At 42.0% G+C, this 14,944-nt stretch overlaps 1 protein-coding gene and 1 long non-coding RNA gene across 2 annotated transcripts in view; one reads left to right on the forward strand and one right to left on the reverse strand.

Annotated features, from left to right (window-relative positions):
• The window catches only part of LOC140588912 (tripartite motif-containing protein 16-like), a 136,546-nt gene that overhangs the window by 69,667 nt on the left and 51,935 nt on the right, over positions 1-14,944 (forward strand). The gene's annotated exons all lie outside the window — the stretch shown is intronic.
• LOC111835652 (uncharacterized) lies at positions 3,367-4,649 on the reverse strand. Its single transcript, XR_011990162.1, has 3 exons — positions 4,463-4,649; positions 3,909-3,998; positions 3,367-3,626 (listed from the first exon to the last, which is right to left on the reverse strand). It is a non-coding gene; the product is annotated as an uncharacterized lncRNA (long non-coding RNA).

The following is a 14,944-nucleotide window of genomic DNA, read 5'->3' on the forward strand; positions in this document are numbered from 1 at the left end:
TAGTGTTGTATTTAGATTTATACTTATTTACATTTTACATATTTATCAGACGCTTTTATCAAATCAACAAACAAGTAAGGAAGCAAATTGATACGGTGCTAGGCGTCGCCCCGGTACCCGAAGTGTTTGGAAAGATTAAAAACAGCAAAACATTGGATCAAAGATCGAGTCCAAGCGCATCAGTTATTAAAAATAATATTTTAGAATATCAGAGCTCAGCACCAGCATGCATGGGCCCTCAGGACCTGTGATTATGAGCACAGAAACACCCACGCAAATCCCCAAACTGCACAATATTGTGTTTTGAGTCAAACCTCAATCAGTCTTTAGGTCCATGATACTTTCACAATATCCAGAAACTCTGGCGCTACATGCAATTCCCAAAGTCCACCACTAGATGGCGGTTTCCTGCCGTGAGCAGAAACAGCCGCCGGAGGGCTGATGCTCGGCAAGTTTCCCCAGCCGCCAACCAGCGTGTATCAGGGCCGCGTCTGGGTCAGGCTTTTGCCTGCTGCTTTCCTCCAGCTTATTATCTTGTGTAACTTGGTACTGGGCTCGTCGCCATATAAACAAACTCAGCCTCGCAAACATTAAAAAACCTGGATGCTATAAAAGGATCGTCTCCCATACTCCCATATTCCATTCTGCTTTCATCCGACATTTTCACTGTCCTTTTATTTTGCTGCAAACGTAATCGTATGATTACATTATATCGCGACGTCCCTTGTCCCCCTCCCCATGTTTTGTTGAAGTTGCATGAAGGTGTGACTCACCCTGGGGCAAGAACCTTAACCCCCCAATTGCCCCAGAGACACTCTGACCTGCTTTCTCAATCGTATGTCACTTTGGATAAAAGCATCTGTTCAAAATGTTCAGTTCCTCGCCACTCCGACAAGATGTGGGTTTTTAGGGCGACAGTGGTAATTCCCAGCCCCCCCGGTCAGTCCCTGGAACACCGCCATGGGAATCGCACATCTATGTCCTGTTCACGGTTCTGCACACTGGGGGTCCCGTGAAGAGAGGAGGCAGGCGACACACTAACAGAGGTTCACGCAGCCCCCCAAAACCGAAATGGACTCAGGCAGAACGTTCTGTTCCCCCTTTACACCCTGTGCCTTGACGGATCAAGATAAGACCTTCTGTGGGGCCTCTGTGTCCACAACTATATTAATGATGTAGAATCGATGTCTGGAGATTTCATTATATTTGTTTATCCAGCAAATGCTTTTATCCACAGTGACGTACACTTCAAAAAGCAGGGTCAGCTGGGGCCTGGAGCAGCTGGGGGTTAAGGGTCTTGCCCAAGGGCCCAACAGTGAAATGAGTTTTCCGACCAAGGGATTTGAACAAGGAACCTTCTGACTGTGGGATTTGAACGAACAAACTTCTGACAATGGGATTTGAATCAGCAACCCTTTGATCACTTGCATCTCCCTGAATAAAAGTTATTGATTGACAGTCTTGTTGAAAAAAAATGTGTAAATATCTGTTTGGTGGCAGATCAGCTGTCTAATGATAGAAGATATTATGAGTTCATGTCAGCCTGCATAGACAGAGTAATCAGAAGCCCAAGGTACAGACCTGAGGAGGGTATAGTTTGTGATTCACTTGCAGGAATATGGCCGTCATAAATGACAGAGTTATAGCTCTGAAAAGGGAGTTTCTCAGGAGCACTTTCAGGGAGGAAGAGATAATTGTCTGAAGGCAGATTTATTTCCGGAATACTGTATACCCCACGCTGGACATGTCTGGAATACTGCAAGTGGAGAAACACAAAGCCGGAGATAAGGCCGCTTTGAAGCTGCTTCCCATCTCAGTCTCCAGCCAGAACTGGAGACACGCACACAAACACAGACTGGGAAGAAGGCTCTGTTTGGGAGAAACACTATGAAGATGGACTGTGGCTGTCACTAGGAGAAGTTTTATTTTATCATAGCTGGAAAAGGCCTTAATCAGCTCCTCCTGGACCTCAGTTCATCTGAACAGAGAGACCTTAAAGCAGAACAGATTAACAGCCCAAACTAACTAAATACAATGACGTCCTTATTCTGAATTTGTGCTGCTGGATGTTTAACAAAGCCAGCTGGTACAGGGCCTGGTTTTGTAGCTTATAGCCTCACACTTCCAGGGTTGTGGGTTTGAGTCCCACCCCTGCCCTGTGTGTGTGTGGTTTCCATGGTCTCCCTAGTTTCCTGGGCTCCCCTGCCTTCCTGTAACAGACTCCCTGTAACCCTGTACTGGATAAGAGGATGGATATTTGACAAAGTGTTTGAAATCAGCACCATGTAACAGCCCAAGCCCTGTTGTGTTTGGCAGCTTCAGGGTAACAAATCTGACCCCCTTATATCAAATCCACCGTGATCTGATACAGAGCAAACTGTCTTTGGTGGCCATTTCAACCTCCAGCTCAGAGAAGAAAAGAGAAAAGAGTTCCTCACATCTGTTCAATGGTTGATTTTTAAATATCAAAGAAGCCATCCATCCATCCATCCATCCATCCATTTTCTGAAACCGCTTATCCTATTCAGGGTTGCGGGGGGTTCAGAGCCCATCCCTAAGGCTACAGGCATAAGGCAGGGAACAACCCAGGATGGGGTGCAAACCCATTGCAGGTATTGAAGAACCAAGATGTGAAAATGGCAGTTATTTAATTGGTTGGGTGAGTTTTCTATACAGGTTCCAAACAGACATCACCCCCCCCCCACCCCCAGTCAAACAAATCAGATCATTTCCTTTCAAATGACATTTAAATTCTAGTGATGATGTGATTATACAGTGATGTCACATAAAGTGGTTGAAAAAGAATCAAGCAAAAGATTATGATAACAATAGTAATAGAAACAATTAATAGTGAATGAAAGGCAGAAGATGCCGTTAACACAGGGCCACAAAAGTTAATAATCATTTGTATTCATTCAGCAGGTGATGTTATACAAACAAACTTTTTTTCCCCTTTTGACACATTTGGGAGGTTGACTATCAGTATAAATATAAAAAAGCATTTAACACGGTAAAAAGCAAAAAAAAAAAAAAACAACGAAAAAATCCCCCCCTTGACACATTTGGAATGACAATTAACACCGTAAATAGTAAACAGAACCTGCCTTTTTCAAACATGTATTATTGTGAATTGGTAAAAAAAAAAAAACGGACGAACAATTATCTCTGTTAATGAAACTACCTTTAACACTGTTAACAGTAAAAAAAAAAAAATCTCCCCTTTTGTAATATTTATCTATGTAAATGGAGAAAAAAATCCTGGGAGGTCAAATATTATTGTAAATATATATAAAAAGCCGGTAAAAACTCCCCTTTAGATACCTTTGGAAGGACAAAAAACGAGGAGATAATTATCACTGTAAAAAATCAGAGGAATTCAGTTCTCAAATCCACACTGCATCTTTTCATCCTTCCTTACACTCCCGTTGAAGCACCACAATCTGGTTCTTGACATAAAATTTAAAGACTTCCCGGGTTCTATCTCTGAGAGCTTCCGGAGTTGACCTAATACATTCTTCACACTGTCTTACCTGGAACCCTGCCAGATGTGATGTAGTCCATCAACATGTCTTCCACTGCTTTAACCTCATCTTGTGTCCATTTCTTTCTTATTGTGTTTGTGTAACCTAAATAAAGTCATACACAATTTTTGCTTTGTCAGGACATATATGCAAATATACCAGTTGCATTTGTCAGCAGTCATGAAAGACTAACAGTAATCAGTCAAACAGCACAGTAATATATAAAACACAAAGTTAACACTATTGCAGCCTATGGTAACTTACAGTACAATACAGAGCAAAAGAGTCTGTCTTTAAAGCTAAATTATTAACTAATCTTATATTGTGTGAGTGTGAGAAATGAGCCTGACTACTGAGTCACGCGCAAAGGAAGGATGCTTTACAGACCTGATACTGGCTGTTGTGAAGAGCTTCCTGCTTCACTGGTTTGGCTTCTATTTTCAGAGCCGTTATTCCCCAAACGTACAGGTTTAGACACTGCCAATGATGTTACAACAAGATAAGAGACATATGTATATATTAAGATATATAAGGCCAAAAATCATATCACAATATTTAAGAGATTCTCTCAATGTCAATATTTATCACTATATTATAAAATAATTTTATTGAAAACAGGAAAACATGACATGACCTTCCTGGCATTTGCAAAGTATTCAGTTATTCACTTTCCCAAATCTTATGTTATTATAATGTGACATTTCAGTTTTGTATTTTTAATAAAATGTACAAATATGTAAATACCTTTTATATTTTGTTATTATAGATTACTGTGTAGATTGTGAAGGGAAAGAATTATTAATTTTGTTGTAATTCTGTAAGATAAAACACGAGGTAAGCGAAGTTCTGAATTCCTTCCGAATGGACTTTGGCTGTGAGACGACATACAAAGTGGTCAGTGGTTAGCAAAGTGTGATCTGATTCAAATGGAATCAAACTACCTCTGCAAGTTGAAGTGTCCCTTTGTTGTTTTGAATTCCTGTCCTCAGACTGATTCTCTGGAACCTCCTCAGGAAGACCTGGGGAGGAAGAAAACAGCAAACAGACTCATGCATCATATAAAGCAGTGGTCACATGATGCAGTACATGCAGTATGGATGGATGGGGTTAAGGGCACAACAAGGCAGTTTTCAGGAGTAATTCCAGTATCTGCCTGCCGATAAGCCTGTTCCGAAGTCTAGCCGCTTGATCATGCTAGCGCCAGAACTGGACGACGAAATGCAGCTAATAAGAGAAGGTGGCAGATTGTGTCATCGCCCCGACGTAGAATCAGAGGTCATACATCCAATCATCTTGGATTCAAGTCATCCTACTAAAAAGCTTCTCATCAGGCAGACTGACAGTGATCTGAAGCACCAAGGTTCCGAACGTCTCTTTGCAGAGCTCAGGAGGTAATACTGGATCCTGTGTGGAAGAGAGGCTGCGAGGCGAGAACAGCGCTCCTGCCTAGAGTGCCAGAGGTGGAGGGCCCAACCAGTCACCCCCAGAATGGCGGACTTACCCCCAGTTCGCCTCAGGTTGCACTAGCCAGCCTTCTACTCGACAGGGATGGACTGCTTTGGCTCATTTCAGGTCCGGATACGCCGTCGGCATGAGAAACGCTGGGGACTACTCTTTAAGTGGCTCACCACAAGGGCAGTCCACGTTGAGGTGCTTTCCAATATCAAGAGTGACTCTTTCTTGATGGCTTTAAGAGTTTTAGGGTGGAGAGGAGCAGCTCCTGGAAGCCTTTAGGGCCCTTCAGCCCGAGCTGCAGGCGCAGTTAGCTGAGTCCCAGATTACCCATGGACATGGATGGTGGCTGATATCATTCCTTTTGTAGCTGCACTGTCTCATCTTCCTCCTCACTCTCAGATACCTCACTGGCCACATATACTTGCTCTGAAAAATAAGACACACAAAATATTTACATTGGCATACTACAACAGAACAAAAAAACAAAACAACAAAATACATTTGCATTTTTGTTCATACCGTCAGGGTCAATATGTGTCTCCTCTAGGTTTTTGCCCTTGAATTCTGAAATTCTGCCCTGTTCAGGTGCCATGTGCAGTTAAGGGAAAGGAAAGAACTCCCAAACACATACAGCATATCACTTGCACCACGTCCTTTAACCAGTGCAGCCACTGACTAATGCGGCGTCAACATAAGACTTCCTCCACACAAAGAATTTGCAGCACTGGTTATTCGTGTTGCTACAGGCACGGGTCAGCCCAAGGCATAAGCAAACTGAGCGGCTGCTTAGGGCCCAATGGCCTCCAGGGGGCGCCCCACGTGCTTATCCTGCTGAGGATAATTGGAGTTACCAACCTGTCTGTAGGTGTGAGTGGTGTGTATGAGTGTGTGTCCTGCAGTGGGTTGGCACCCCATCCTGGGTTGTTCCCTGTTTTGTGCCTCTGGCCTCCAGGCTAGGCTCTAGACACTCTGTGAGCCTGAATAGCATATGCAGTTACAGAAAATGGATGGATGGATGGATGGATGGATGGATGGATGGATCGCCTAAAATGACATCACGGAAAACTTAAGAGTGCATTTCTGAGATCAGAATTAAAAGTGCATGAAAGACACACCATAGCCTTTCTGTTGGTTGACTAGTGAACTCAACAGGTTCTGGTCCAGTGAGATCAGCTGCAGCTGTCTGTAGGGGACTGATCTCATTGCGATAGTGGCAGAGATTCATTTTGTAAATTCAACTAAGCTTGTGAAACATGAATCAAATGTTTACTTGTTTGCCCTATATGTCTTTACACTTTGTCTGTGTTGCACTATATGTAAGTTCTTCTGTACTCTATGTTCTTGATGCTGTATGAACAAGCATTTCCTCTGGGATCAATAAAGTTAATCTGAATCCGGGGCAGTGTGTGGTTCAATGGGCTGAGCCTCTGTACCTGTGATTGGAAAGTTGCTGGTTTGTGTCTGACCACAGCAAAATAGTCTCGTCTGTAGCCCCTTGAGTAAGGCAGCCTCGATTCTCCATAGTGTGTTTTTGGACCATGGAGGAAACTAGAGTATCCAGAAGAAACCAGACCATGAGACGGGGAGAACATGCAGGCACCACACACATGGAACCAGGGCAGAGACTCCAGCCCCAGTCCCAGAGGGGTGAGGCAACAGCGCTAACCACTGCAGCAGCCAAGACCAGGATAACCGCACATACGCTTTCAGACAGATCACAGACCTGTATAAAACAGTACTGTGTAAAGGCATATTGTTTCTAAGTAGCCTTTACTGGCCATTTATATTGATAATATGACCAAAATAAATGACTTTGAGTTTAGCACAATAGTCAGAGCTGGTCTCAGTGTCACTGAAACCGAAGATGTCCTCCTAAGAAATGTTTACCAAACATTTATCTTGTGCTACAAAACATAAAACATCCACTAATCCAATAGATGAAAGGATATAATTTATGACACCGATTTAAATCCAATGGAAAGAATCAAGCTAACAGGCAGGTGGCAATTAGCCTAAAAAGAGAGCAGCGTTACTGAAAGTGAGGTCACAACCCACTGGTCCTTGTCACAGGTGAGCTGCAGCAGCAGGTGAACTCGCTGGGCTCCGGTTCTGTCACCTAGAACAGAAGGAGAACCTGGTAGGGACATGGAAACAGCATCAATGGGAAAATATCTCTTGGTCCTGATGTGTAGCTCAGTGGGTTAGGATGGTGTGCTTGTGAGGGGAAGGTTGGTGGTTAAAATTGCAGGGTTTGCACAGTGATGTCACCATTGGGCCCTTGAGCAAGGCCATTAACCTCCAACTGATCCAGGGACTGGATGACCCTGCTTTCTCAATTGTATGTTGCTGTGGATAATAGCTTCTGTTAAATAAATATATGTAATGCAAAGGACCAGCAAATCCAGGATCTTGTTCCATCACACCCCTGGTGAGGTCAGCATGTGGCACAAGTCGCATGATATCAGTAGTGTATTGGTTCCAGAAATGTTCTCCTGGCCCACCTGAGGTCCACTGATACCATCTAAAACACCAGAGAATGTCCAAACCTGGTGTATCACTTCCTGACTGCATTGCATGGACACTTCCAGCAGGACAATGTATCAGGCCACAAAACACAGTGTCTTTGTGTCATTGAATGGTTAAATAAAACTCAGCGGCATAGTCAGAAATTCTGAGCACCCTGGCAAAATGTCACTATGGGCCCCCAAAGTGACCTCAGTAGATTTCGCTGACCTGACCCCCCAGTGTAAAATTTCAGGGCCCATATAAACTACTGTGCCCACTGCATCTGCGGGGGTATCCATGCCCCTCTGACACCCCTGTACTCAGTTATAGATAAATGCCTAATAATCAGCTCACAAAAATGTGACAGATTTTTATATAGGTATCTGAACTGGATGTTCAGGAATCCCAGACCAGCCTGGGAAAGATCCAGATAATACACATAGCGGCCTGCAGGTCAATTATAATATACAAAATAAGCCGATACAGCCCCGATATCGGCTAATACACATAGCGGCCTGCAGGTCAATTATAATATACAGAATAAGCCGATACAGCCCCGATATCGGCTAATACACATAGCGACCTGAAGGTCAATTACAATATACAAAATAAGCCGATACAGCCCCTATATCGGCTAATACACATAGCGGCCTGCAGGTCAATTATAATATACAGAATAAGCCGATACAGCCCCGATATCGGCTAATACACATAGCGGCCTGCAGGTCAATTATAATATACATAATAAGCCGATACAGCCCCGATATCGGCTAATACACATAGCGGCCTGCAGGTCAATTATAATATACATAATAAGCCGATACAGCCCCGATATCGGCTAATACACATAGCGGCCTGCAGGTCAATTATAATATACAAAATAAGCCGATACAGCCCCGATATCGGCTAATACACATAGCGGCCTGCAGGTCAATTATAATATACAGAATAAGCCGATACAACCCCGATATCGGCTAATACACATAGCGGCCTGCAGGTCAATTATAATATACAGAATAAGCCGATACAGCCCCCTGGACCCCCGTAAATGGGTGGAGACCTCAACCCCCACAATGCTCAACCCATCTATTACATATTAGCAGAGAGTCTTCATAAAATTCTGGGTTAAGGTGAATCAACGGAGTGGTGTCTTAAAAAACAATAGTATCATCCTTGTGAATGCAGTAAGTCTGACCTTCTAAGTGTAGCAGGAAGTCTTCCTTGGCAAAGTGGATGTTGAGGGAGGCACTAGAGAACCTCAAAGCCTCTTTGAAGATGCTGTCTGGTGATGAATGATGGAGTGTTTAGTGTCAGGTGACCTTTTGTAAGCATAATTTCTAGCATAATGCAGTCATAATGTAGCATTTCATGACTCAGGACACCTGCCCTGGATGTATTAAAATGCTGCATATTCATTATATGGGCAAAAGTATGTGGACAGCAGCTTGTCCGACCTCTCATTCTGAAAACAAGGGTATTAACAGAGGTGTAAAGTACTTGAGTAATTTTACTTGATTACTGTACTTAAGTATTATTTTTGGGGATTTTTACTTTACTTGAGTACAATTAAAAATTAATACTTTTACTTTTACTTATTTACATTTTTAAAGAAAAAAAGTACTTTTTACTCCTTACAATTTTATTTACAGTCAAAAAGTAAATCATTTTACAGTTTTTCTCAGTTACTTTGGTGCATTTCTCATAACGGATTTAACATTTGCATAACAGCAAGTGCATTTCTCAGAACATTTAGTGCAAATGGCAAAACATCATGGATGACCAGCAAAATCAGGTAACCTCTTCAAAATCCTTAGTCCAAGCCTCAAAAGCAAGTACTTATGTCATTGAACATGTCAGTGCCATCAAAATCCCAAGTCCATGAATCATCGTCCACGGACATGGCAGCCAAAATGTAAAGTCGTGTTATCAATATAAAATTGGCACAATCTAAACATTTTCTGATGCACAAAACATCTGAATGACAAGGGCAGGAAACATAAAAGTAAAAAACACTGATTGCGGGAGACTGATTCAAGAAGAATATTTTATTGATTGCACAGGTATATGGTGACATACCAGGCACTGCAACTGCAGTCTAGCAAAAAATGCATTTCAATGCCTCATGCATAACATATGAAATGAAACAAAAAACAATTACAACATCAAAAAGGAATACAATACATACATACTGAAACTCTAAATGCTTTATACAATTGCAGCCGATCCTGTATATTGGGCCACATGTTCTCATCCACAACAACAGATATCTTCCTTTGCAATGCAGCATGGAAAGAACCTCCTAGAATGTCTTATCCAGCCTCTGCGGGTGCCTGCTGCTATATCCCCACACACAGCTTCCATGGCAGCAAGCAGTGTCATTTGTGTATGTGGGTTACGGTCATATACCTTCCACCTCCAAGCTCAGAAGAACTGTTCAGCTGGGTTGAGGAATGGGGAATATGGTGGTAGGAATTCCATCAGCATCCTGGGTGGTTGGCAAATAATTGCCTGATTGGATTGGAGTGATGGAAACTCACATTATCACAAATGATCACATACTTTGGTAAATTTTCTTGACCAATTTCCTCTTCAGGTGTTGTATGGCCCCACAAGAGGGATGCGAGTTGGACCCCATTGTCCTAAATAGCCGCACACATAGTGATGTTCCCACCCTGCTGGCCTGGCATGTCAACAGCAGCTCTCTGTTCAATCAGATTATCTCCTTCCTTTGGCCAAGTTGAAGCCAGCCTCATCCATGTATATGAAAATGGTGCAGGAATCATTAGTATTGTGAATACATACCAAAATAGTTTTATAGAAACCTATAAGATACACTTGATAGCCAATGATATCTTGTTGAACACTTTTGACTGCAATGACTTACACAATGACAAAATGACAAGTTTGTCTGGAGTGTAAGACCATGCAAAGAGGGCTAGCACAAAGCATTTTGAGCATCATGACATAAGCAACCGCTGATGTATGATATAGCTGAGAATTGCACATAAGCATCTGCCTGAGGCAGTGATAATTTCGTTGACGAAATATTTTCGTTATAATTTTCGTCAACGACAAATTTTCACTGACGAAAACGAGACGATAACTAAATAAAAATTAAGTGATAATGACGAAAACTATAATAAAAATATATTGACATTTTCGTTAACTAATAAAAACGAGACGAAAATGTGAGTGAGGGACGTTTTTGGAAATGATCCAATCAGAATTAATCTTGGTGCGTGGCGCGGTGAGACGCACACGCACATTTGGAAAATTAAGATACTGATTCACCTTGCGACGCGAGATGCGACAGTACATCTTGCATACATTGGTGGGTGTCTGTCTGACTTAAACTAAAATGACATGGCAATGGCTGGGAGAAAAAGAAGAGAAGATATATGGAATAATTTCACGTTTGATGTCAAGACAAACAAGACCTTGTGTAAACCGTGTGGAGCGGAAATCGCTGGTAAAAATACAACAAATCTAAAGCGACATCTGCAAGGTAATTTTTTCAGGTCATGCAGTATTTGCAATGGCATTACTGCCAAATACAGTTTTTCTTTTAAATAATTTGGAGTTGCACTTTTGCTTTACAGAATGAAGAATGTCATATGCAAGTTCTAAACAATGCATATCTAATTTTTGGTTTTTATGGAAAGACGATATTCCACATATTTAATGAGACTTGGCTTTATTTAATTTTAAGTTAGAATATTTTGTATATTACCACGGTTTAACTAAATTACATTTAAATTAAACCCAATATATTTTAGTCAACTAAATCTACAGTAGATTTAGTCGACTAAAATCTTATGCTTTTTAGTCGACTAAAACTAGACTAAAACTAAAACAAAACAGATGACTAAAATATGACTAAAACTAAAATTGCATTTTAGTCAAAAGACTATGACTAAAACTAAATTGAAATCTGCTGTCAAAATTAACACTGGCCTGAGTGTACTAAAGCAATTGCAAAATGACAAAAACAACCATAAATTGCTGTTATGATCTGCACAACTGATTAGAGGTTGTGGGAATAGAACGAGCAGTTTTGAAAACTTCAATTCTGTTGTGAGAGATGCATCAAAGCAACTGAGAAAAACTGTAAAATGTAACAAAATATTTGTAAATATACAGATAATTACTATAACTGAGAAAGCATGGCTAAACCCTGCTTTAGAGCAGGGGGAACACAGATGTGCTGTGAAGTCCCTCATGGGGCATCCAGTCTCTCTTCCCTGTTAGGCCACATCATTGCATCTACGTCACACCTGATATTTTCTCTTCTGAGACAAAGCGGGAAAAACCTTTTGGCATGCCGCACCCAGGCCCGACGTGTGATGTCCCCACAGCCAGCATCCACTGCCTCCAATAATGACATTTGATCATGGGACCTGCAGTCATACGCCTTCCACCTCCAAGCAGAGAAGAATTCCTCGATGGGGTTGAGGAATGGTTAATAAGGCGGCAGGAACACCATCATCATGCGTTGGTGGGTTTCAAACCATTCCCTCACATGGTTTGAATGGTGAAAACGTACATTGTCCCAAATCACAACAAAGCATGGCATGTTGGCCCTCACAACCCCCCTAGCATTTTCTGGAATAAGAGCATTGTAGAGCCCATCCAAATCACAACATAGCATGGCATGTTGGCCCTCACAACCCCCCTAGCATTTTCTGGAATAAGAGCATTGTAGAGCCCATCCAAATCACAACATAGCATGGCATGTTGGCCTTCACAACCCCCCTAGCATTTTTCTGGAATAGGAGCATTATGGAACCCATCCAAATCACAACATAGCATGGCATGTTGGCCCTCACAACCCCCCTAGCATTTTCTGCAATAAGAGCATTGTAGAGCCCATCCAAATCACAACATAGCATGGCATGTTGGCCTTCACAACCCCCCTAGCATTTTTCTGGAATAGGAGTATTGTGGAACCCATCCAAATCACAACATAGCATGGCATGTTGGCCCTCACAACCCCCCTAGCATTTTCTGGAATAAGAGCATTGTAGAGCCCATCCAAATCACAACATAGCATGGCATGTTGGCCCTCACAACCCCCCTAGCATTTTCTGGAATAAGAGCATTGTAGAGCCCATCCAAATCACAACATAGCATGGCATGTTGGCCTTCACAACCCCCCTAGCATTTTTCTGGAATAGGAGTATTGTGGAACCCATCCAAATCACAACATAGCATGGCATGTTGGCCCTCACAACCCCCCTAGCATTTTCTGCAATAAGAGCACTGTAGAGCCCATCCAAAAACTGAAGAAATCGGTGTTGCAGGGCCCAATGCTGGCTGCATTGTGAATGTCTCCATGTTCAGCAACAGCAGCACACATTGTGATGTTGCCCCCACGCTGGCCTGGGACATCTACTGTGGCCCTCTGACCTATTATGTTCCTGCCACGTTGCCTTACTTTGTTTAGGTCAAATCCTGCTTCGTCTACATACACCAAAATGTGGGTCTCACTGGCCTCCAACTCAAGTATCCTCTGTAAAATAGGAACACAAACATATGTAACATTCATTTACACATATATACAAATAAAGAGCAAAAGAGAGCAAGAGTGATCATGTTGATCATGAAATCCTGAAATCTTGTCAAGGACCAATATGCATTTCCTCACCTTTACATTATGTTTCTTTGTTCTTTAACCCTTTCACTGTTCCTCTCAAATGGAACCTTGTACAGCTGTTTTGTTGAGACAGCATGCTTTTTCAGCATTGAACTCTGTCAATGGTGGAGAGACTCACAGAGGTAATGTTCTCAAAAATGCCATTGTCCTCCACAATATTACGTTCTATTTCTTTTAGCCTAACGGCATTGTTCTCCCTCACCATATCCACAACTGCCATCTGCTGCTCATGTGACAGAAGTGGGCCTCTCCCACCAGAATGAGGCAGTGGTTCTATTCTGACAACACAAACGGGGACATCAATTGTTATCCAGCGGTAGCTGACTCTTTGTACTGCATACTACAGAATTGTATTTGATACACTGCATATGAAACAGAACTAATGAAAATGTTGGACCAGTTACCTGCTCTCAGTCCTGAATGTCCGTATAATAGATGCCACAGTACATCGTGCCACCTGAGGCTGCACCCACCTGCCAGCTTCAGCAAAGCTCATGCCATGATTGATGACATCATCTACAATTGTTGCCTGTATTTCTGCGGTGACCCTCTGATATCTACCCGGTTGTCCTCCGTGAGCCCTTCTTTGTCCTCTGCGTGCTCCTCTCCCTCTTGCCATTCGAGCCTCATGGCCTCTCACAACTTCCTGCTCCATTTTCAGCACTATGCACTGAGTGGAACCTGAGCATCTATATATCTGCTTGTGTGAATGCAATTTAGAGGCATGACATGCACCTGTGATATAAGAACATAAGAACTATATAAACGAGAGGAGGCCATTCGGCCCATCGAGCTCGCTTGGGGAGAACTTAACTAATAGCTCAGAGTTGTTAAAATCTTATCTAGCTCTGATTTAAAGGAACCCAAGGATTCAGCTTGCACTACGTTATCAGGAAGACTATTCCATACTCTAAATACACGCTATGTAAAGAAGTGCTTCCTCAAATTTGTTTTAAAATGTTCTCCCGCTAATTTCCACCTATGGCCACGAGTTCTTGTATTTGAACTAATGCTGAAGTAACTATTCGGTTGAACAGCATCCAAACCTGTTAGAACCTTATAGATTGTGAACATGTGTTTCTCTTTGTTTCAATTGATTCTTATCTGAGAACATGTAATTCTACTTATTTTCAATTGAAGACCAATTTTATTGTTACCACTAACAGTGTGTGATTGACCTTACTCTTTACTACATACCTGAAAGAAGTTTAAAATGATTCGATTGATGGCACTAATGCATTGTGCGACAGTATCAAAACGAGTGAGAGACCTGCAACTCTCAGTGATGAATGCATGAACTGTTTTGATGAATTGTCAAAGTCAGATGAGAAATGCTAATTTGTGTGAGAGACTGTGTTACTGTTTTGAGAACTGCATTAAGAGTGGTGAGAACTGCATTAAGAGTGGTGAGAACTGCATTAAGAGTGGTGAGAACTGCATTAAGAGTGGTGAGAATGGTGTTTCTAATGGGGAAATTGCATGAAAGCGACTGAGAAAAACTGTAATTAGGGACACAGTGACAAAGCATTTCAATAGGGTCATGATGACCCAGTATTTCATTATGGACACAGTGTTTCATCAGGGACGTGAAGACTCAGCATTTCATCTGGGACATGGTCACTCAGAATTTAGTCAGGGTCAGTGACTCACCATTTCATGAAAGACACAGTGACACAGCATTTTATCAGGGACACCGGGACTTTTAGATTAGATTAGATTAGATTAGATAGATAGATAGATAGATAGATAGATTAGATAGATAGATAGATAGATTTTTTGATTGATTGATTGATTGATTGATTGATACTCC

Source organism: Paramormyrops kingsleyae, chromosome 4 (assembly GCF_048594095.1).
Source record: "Paramormyrops kingsleyae isolate MSU_618 chromosome 4, PKINGS_0.4, whole genome shotgun sequence".
Classification (NCBI taxonomy): Eukaryota; Metazoa; Chordata; class Actinopteri; order Osteoglossiformes; family Mormyridae; genus Paramormyrops; species Paramormyrops kingsleyae.